Source organism: Nicotiana tabacum, chromosome 19 (assembly GCF_000715075.1).
Source record: "Nicotiana tabacum cultivar K326 chromosome 19, ASM71507v2, whole genome shotgun sequence".
Taxonomy (NCBI): domain Eukaryota; kingdom Viridiplantae; phylum Streptophyta; class Magnoliopsida; order Solanales; family Solanaceae; genus Nicotiana; species Nicotiana tabacum.
In genome coordinates this window covers 92056242-92064286 of record NC_134098.1, presented here as the reverse complement: position 1 = coordinate 92064286, position 8045 = coordinate 92056242, and positions in this window count along the sequence as shown.

The window sequence follows — 8045 nt, the reverse complement described above, 5'->3', positions numbered from 1 at the left end:
GGCCATATCTAGTACGGAAGGCAGTCTTTGGAACATCTTAGTCCCGAATCTACAACAGATGGTACCTCGATCTCAAGTCAATCTTGGAAAACACCCTAGGACCCCGCAACTGGTCAAACAAATCATCAATACGCGGCAACGGGTACTTGTTCTTTATGGTGACTCTATTCAATTGGCGGTAATCAATGCACATCCGCATAGTCCCATCCTTCTTCTTCATAAATAATACTGGTACACCCCGAGGTGACACACTCGGCCTGATGAACCCCTTTGCTAGCAACTCCTCAAGCTGTTCCTTCAACTTCTTCAATTCTTTCAGAGCCATATGGTACAATGGGATAGATATAGGTTGAGTGCCTGGAACCAAGTCGATACAGAAATCAATATCACGATCTGGCAGCAATGCATGGAAGGTTAGAAGGAAACATATCGGAGAACTCCCGAACTACTGGCACTGAATCAATCGTCGAAGACTCTGCGGTAGTGTCCCAAACATAGGCTAGATAAGCCAAACAACCCTTCTCGACCATATGGCGAGCCTTCAGAAAAGAGATAACCCGACTAGATGTAGTGATAGACGAACCCTTCCACTCCAATCTAGGCAACTCTGGCATCGCTAAGGTAACAGTCTTGGCATGGCAATCAAGAATGGCATGATATGGGGATAACCAGTCCATGCCTAGGATGACTTCAAAGTCGGTCATATCAAGTAACAAAAGGTCCGCTCTAGTCTCGTATCCATAGAATGTAACCACACATGACCGATAAATCCGATCCACACCAATAGAATCGCCCGCGGGAGTGGACACATAAATAGGAGTACCGAAAGACTCGCGAGGAATATCCAGAAAATGAGCAAATAGGGATGACACATATGAATAGGTAGATCCTGGATCAAATAATACCGAAGCGTCCCTACCGTAGACAGAGATAATACTTGTGATAACGGCATCTGAGGCCACTTCATCTGGTCTAGCCGAAACAACATAAAATTTGGCTGGAGCGCCACCTGACTGGCCTCCGCCTCTGGGCGGCCGGGCAGCTGGTACGACTGTTGGAGCTATAATCATGGGCTGCTGACTCTGCTGCACTACCTTGCCCTGAAGCTTGGAGCAATATCTCCGCACATGACTAAGATCCCCGCACTCAAAACAACCTCTCGACGTGGTGACCTGCTGCCGTGACGTCTGGCCCTGATGGCTTGAATACCCACCGGAAGAAACCTGAATAGTTGGTGGGCGATATGAACTCTCTGGCATGGCATTTAATTAAGTATTGGAAGGACCCTGATGACCGGAATACCCGCTGGAAGAACCATGGATAGCTGGCGGGCGGTAAGAACTCTACGGTATAGCACTGAAATAGGGCCTCGCTGGAGCACCTCGAGGAGGTGGTGGTGCTGAATATGGGGGCCTGCTGGACTGGCCCCTCCCAAGATGACCTCTGCCCCCAGCCGGGGAACCTCTGAACTCTCCCAAAAAATGAGACCTCTTGTCCCGCTGCATCTTCTCTTTACCCCTCTGACGGTAACCCTCAATCCTGCGAGCAATCTCCACTACCAATTGATAGGGAGTCCCCATCTCCACCTCTCGAGCCATACTAGCCTAAATACCCGAGTGCAATCCCGCAAAAAACCATAAGACTCGCTCCGCCTCAGTAGGGAGTATCATAAGTGCACGGCGAGACAACTCGAAGAATCTCGCCTCATAATCGGTCACGAACATCAAACCTTGCTGAAGCTGCTCAAACTGAAACCGTAACTCTTCCCTCTGAGAGGGTGGAATATACCTGTCCAAGAATAGGCGGGTAAACTGATCCCAGGTCATGGGAGGAGAATCTGCCGGTCTACCAAGAAGATAAGACTGCCACCACCTACATGCGCTGCCCTCCAACTGAAAGGTAGTGAAATTCACCCTGTGAGACTCCAATATGCGCATGTTATATAGTCTGTCCCTGCACCTGTCAATGAAGTCCTGAGGATCCTCATGTCGCTCACCCCTAAAGACCGGAGGGTGAAGCCTAGTCCATCTGTCCAAAAGCTTCTGCGGTTCGCCAGCCGCAGCTACTCTAGGCTCAGGCACATCTGCTGTTACTGGCTGGGCTCCGCCCATGGGAAGAGTGCCCGGGGTTTGATATACAACGGCTGCATGCCCAGGGGCCTGAGCGGTAGGGGTCTGTGCTCCCCCTCCCGCCTGAGATGTAGCCGGATCTGCTGGAAGTAAACTGACATGAGTCATATAATCCATAAAACGTAGCATACGGCCCATGACCTCCTGGAAGCCCGGTGCTGTCATGAAGTCGATCAGGGCTGGCTCTGCAGCGGGCACCTTACCCTGCTCCTCAACTATGGGATCCTCCACTAGATCCGCAGACGGTGCAACTGGGGCAACCCTGGTACGCCCTCGCCCCCTACCTCGGGCCGGTGCCCTCCCCCGGCCTCTGCCTCAGCCTCTAGCAACAAGGGGAGCAACTCCTCCCGAGTCAGGAATGTCTGTTGCGCACGTTCTCACCATCCGTGAGTGAATAGAAGGAAGAAACTTAGTATACCATCAACTGCACAATAGGAGATGAATAAAGAGTAGTTTCCTAACATCCTATAGTCTCTCGAAGATAAGTACAGACATCTCCGCACCAATCCGCAAGACTCTATTAGACCTTCCCATAACTTGTGAGACCTACGTGAACCTAATGCTCTGATACCATGTTGTCACGACCCAATTCCATATCAGGCCGTGATGGTGTCCAGCATCGTTGCTAGACAAGCCGACAACAAATAACATAATAACATTTTTATTTTTAACTAATTTCCCATGTAGTTATTTTTCCTTAACCTAAAAGGTTTGACAAGAGACCAATTTAAATTAATATGTGAAACCAGTAGGAATGTTTATAACCATAAGGAGAGAACCCCAAAAGCAATAAGTTTACTAATACATGCCAAGATCTAGTATCACAAGTATATGGGCAACTTAGTAGATTATACAAAAGAATGTCTATCCTACTGTCTGAAAAGGAATAGACAGAAATCAAAATAAAAGAGAGACTCCGGCATGCTGCTGAACAGCTCGGAAGGGCAGCTCACCGTGGAATCTCAAACCCAGATCAAGAATGCGCGCCGGATGGATATCCAGATGCACATGCCTTAGATCCTGCAAAGTTAAGTGCATAAGTGTAGCGTGAGTACACACAATAATATATACCTAGTAAGTATCCAGTTTAACCTCGAAGAAGTGGTGATGAGAGGTCGACTTGACACTTACTAAGGCTAATGATAATAAACCAAAATCATAAATAAGCATGGATTACAATAAATGTACTAAAACTCAACAACAAGAGATGATAAATATGTTTTTCACAGTTATTATTCCCAAGAGTTAACATGCACAAATAATGCCGAGGTCGTACGACCCGAACCAACACAATCATATTTAAATGTGCACTGCTGAGGGTCGAACAACGCGAACCATAGATGCATCTATTTAATCTGCCAAGGCGCTCGACCCGCTCCACAATAGAAAACACTTAAAGAACACAAGTTTTCCAATAACAGTCAAGTGTCCTATTCATAACCTTAAATGAGTGAAGACTTATCGTTTTGAAATTCTTGTACAATTTATGGGATTGTGATTTAAGCAATCTAATTGATAAGTAAAGGCGCAATTATTTCAAGTATAGCATGGTAGGGGTCATAGACTACCCTGACTTTAGCATGAATAGTTGCTACGCACGGACTCTCGACACTTCATACGTACGTAGCTCCCACAAATAGTCATATATATTAGTTAATTCGCCTATGGGGAGATTTTCCTCTTACAAGGTTAGAAGACTTACCTCGTCCCAAAGCCTACTTCTCAGTTCAAAAAGGTGCTCAAACCTCCAAATTTGGTGCCAAACGACTCGAAACTAGTCAAATATCATATAAATTATCACTTTATGCTTAAAAGTTCATATCCCCATTATTAAAGTAATTACCCAACCCTAAATGCAAGATTCCTAAAATTCACCCCTAGTCCCACGTGCCCGCATTCTGGAGATTTTTGAAGAAAGTTGTTACCCATAACCTTAGGAACATAAATATATGATCTTTACTAATATCCTTAACCAATTTCGTGGTGAAATCTTATTTTTATCAAAAACTTAGGTTTACATCTAAACCCTTGATTTTCACTAATTTTTACATATTAATCTACCCATAATCTATGTATTTAACTCATGTTATATAGAAATTACTTACCTCAAAGTGCTAAGTAAAAATCCCCTTCCAAAAGCTCCAAATATCGCCCAGGAGATGAAGTGAAATGAAATAAATGGCCTAAGTCTCGCATTAAATGAGCTGGGCACAGGCCTCTGATATCGCATTTGCGACACCAGGTTCGCAAATGCGACAAAACTCTCGCAAATGCGAAGCCAGGCTCTAACTGCTAAGGTCGCAAATGCGACGGAGGGGTCGCAAATGCGATCACTGCTGAGTTCGCAAATGCGGATCAGGTGTCGCAAATGCGAAAAATCACTAGGATGAGCTTCTTCGCAATTGTGAAGCTCTTCTCGCAAATGCGAAGTCCGCATTTGCGAACTATTTCTTGCATTGGTGTGTTTTAGATCCCTTCCGTACGTCCGAAACTCACTCTAGCCCTCGGGGCTCCACACCAAACACCCATACCTGTCTAACAACATTATACAAACTTGCTCGCACGATCGCAACACTGAAATAACGTCAAAAACCACTAATCGGATGCCAAAACGCATGAATTAACTCATGAACTCAAAACTTCTAAAAAGACTTCCGCTCGTCCGATTCCTATCAAATCAACTCGGAATGATACCTAATTTTACATGCAAGTCTTAAATGATATTACAAAACTATTTCCGGTCTCTGAATTCCGTTTGGACCTCGATATCACCAAAATTCGTTCCAAACCAAATTTTAAAGAACTTCAAGAACCAAATTTTGATATTAGGCGCTGAAACGCTCCCGGGTCATCCAAAAATTAAACTGAGCATACGCCCAAGTCCGAAATCATCATACGAACCTATTGGAACCTTCAAATCCTGATTCCGGGATTGTTTACTAAAATGTTGGTAGAAGTCAAACTTAGCATTTTAAGGCCAACTTAAGGAACCAATTGTTCCGATTTCAACCCGAACTTTTCTAAGTCTCAAACTAACCGTCCCTGCAAGTCATAAAATAGTAAAAGCACATACGGGGAGTCTTATTTAGGGGAATGGGATTCTAAAAAGCAAAATGACCGGTCTGGTCGTTACAATTATAAAGTCATTATTTTGCTAGGGGAGTTCTATTATGCGATTCACATAACCACATTACTTATTGATGTTAATTATGGAGTCGGCTCCCCTCCAGTATCCTCTCCATTTCCCTTACCGCTTGTTTGGATGATTGTTACTTATTGTATTGCATTATATTATTACTTTAATTTAAATATAATATTTATTTTAATTGTTATTTAAATTTATTGTATCGTAGTGTCAAATCTATCATTAAGTAACGACGAAAAGTGTCACTTTATGTAATGACAGATTTGGTGTGGTGGCATTGTTACGTTGCTTTATCCTCTCATCTTGCCCTTCCTTATTATTAAATAATTATATTTTATCCTTTACCCTATTTTTTATGTAATAATTCTATTTCGTATCTTATTTTTTCTTAGTAATATTGCAAGTTTATTATTCATCTTTGTAACGACAAATATTTGGGATTCTCTTACGGGATATAATATTTAATAAAAATATGAAGTGCTCCTTATTTATTAACATTAAATAATGGGTTGTATGTTCACTTTCTTATTAAAGTATTACTGAAATGTGTCAATCTCTTTAATTTTTTCTTCCATATTCATATGTCAAGATCTATTAAATTCTTATATCTTTTTTCCGAATTTGAAGTGGTTATTATTATTTAGGTATCATATTGACTTTTATGTTTAAACTAAATTCGGTTAACCTTGAAAGTGTACATCGACGAAAAATTATTGTCAAACGACTAAAAAAATAACTATCATGTATTACTAAGTAAATTCTCCCATAAGAATATTTAATAGATAATATGTTTGTCAATTTTTTTAAATTTTTACTAAATATATATTCACTTATCAAAAATTTAACAAAGTAAGATTGAAATAATATTTAAGTAATAAAAATTCCAAAAAAATACGAAAAACCTCCCAAAACCGAACCAATCCAAACCGATATAGTTAGTTTGGTTTAGTTTTGATAAAAACCGAACCAACCGAGTCCGTGTACACCCCTACGTGGAGGATGGATAAGTTTTTTGTAGTTATTTTCTATAAAAGAAAAGGAGATATGAGTCACTACTTTTAATTGTAGTTATTCTTGCTTAATTTTGAGGTGATAAAACTAAATCACGGGATAAAAGCAAAAATCTATTATAGTAAGTTGATTTCAAAGTGTGTGTTCAATTTTTGAGTAAGTGACTCTTCTCCTTAATAATGAGTACTTAGGTTTGCTTCTTAAAAGGGAAGTCGCAAGAGAGTTGAAACTCATAAACAATCTTTTGACTAGTAAAATTAGGATTGGACGTACTCTTAATAATATTTACCTAAATTATAAGAAACAAATTACAAAAATTAGCAAAGAGTTGATAACATATTGAAAAACTTACCGTATTTGAGTTTGATGTGATCAAGGAAACAACAATATAGTAGTACTACACGGCAAAACCTAATGCAACTAGGAAACGGAAGACTGAAACATCTATAAATATAGGAATTAGACTCTAGAAAAATTCCAATATGCACGACCAAAAGTTGAGCAGAAAAAACATACAGACATGAAGTACACATTTGAAGAATTTGATGGGGTCTTTTTATTGAGAATTACACATTTCAATGTTTCGTGTGGCACTTCGAATGCAACATCAAAATCAAGCTCCCTACGCCCTGCAACTACAGATTGCTCCCAAACTACACAGACTTGGGAAAAATCCTGTACAAGTGTGTCACTATCCGTTCGATTTATGACTACGAAGATTTGCCCGTTGATAACTTTTGTACTTGTATTAGTGGTAAATAATTGATACACGTGGAATTATATTTAGCTGACAGAGTATGATACGTGAAACAATGAGGGAATAATAACTGGCATATTAAATTTAAAATATGTATGAACTACAAGAGGTACGAGTCAATCAGCCACGGGATAATGGGGATCAACCTTCGAATCTAAACAGCTACTGAAGAGGCACGAGTGGAATGAATCAGGACAAAAAAGAGGAAAGATTTATGAACCTACAATTAATTAGGAAGGGGAATAATACTGCAACCGTAGAAAATCCACACTCGGGGCTTGCCAATTCAGGAAGCGGGGGACTCCTAATGAATCACGTGATGGGAGGTCAGGTACACTAACTAACTCTGATTTACAAAATTTGGTACTAACTTTGCAGAAGCAGATGAAAGAGCAAAACGACCGCATCGAACAAATACTTGGTGTACCACCAGTGATTAAGGGAGTGGATATCGACAAGTATTCACAACAACCCTGGAAGCCGAGCGCGGCCCCACTGCCCATTCCTAAGAAGTTCAAAATGTCTGACATCCCAAAATATGATGGAACAACTGATCTACGTGATCACATAACTGCATTCACAACAGGCGTAAAAGGCAATGATTTGACCAAGCAAGAAATCGAGTCGGTTTTTGTCAAAATATTTGGAGAAACACTCACGAAAGGGGCTTAACATGCTATTCTCTTTTACCTGAAAATTCTATTGATTCTTTTGCTGAGCTTACAGATTTATTCATAAAAGCACATTCGGGAGCTCAAAAAGTTGAAAAAATGATGGAAGATATCTTCAAGGTAAAACAAGGAGATGCTGAGTTACTCAGGGAGCTTGTGGATAGATTTCAACGTGAGAGAATGATGCTTCCTCGAGTACCTGATAATTGGGCAGCCATGGCGTTTGCAAGTAATTTGAATGATAAGAGTTCAGAAGCCACGAGAAGACTCAAGGAAAGCATACGAGAATTCCCTGCCACAACATGGAACGATATATATAACAAGTACAACAC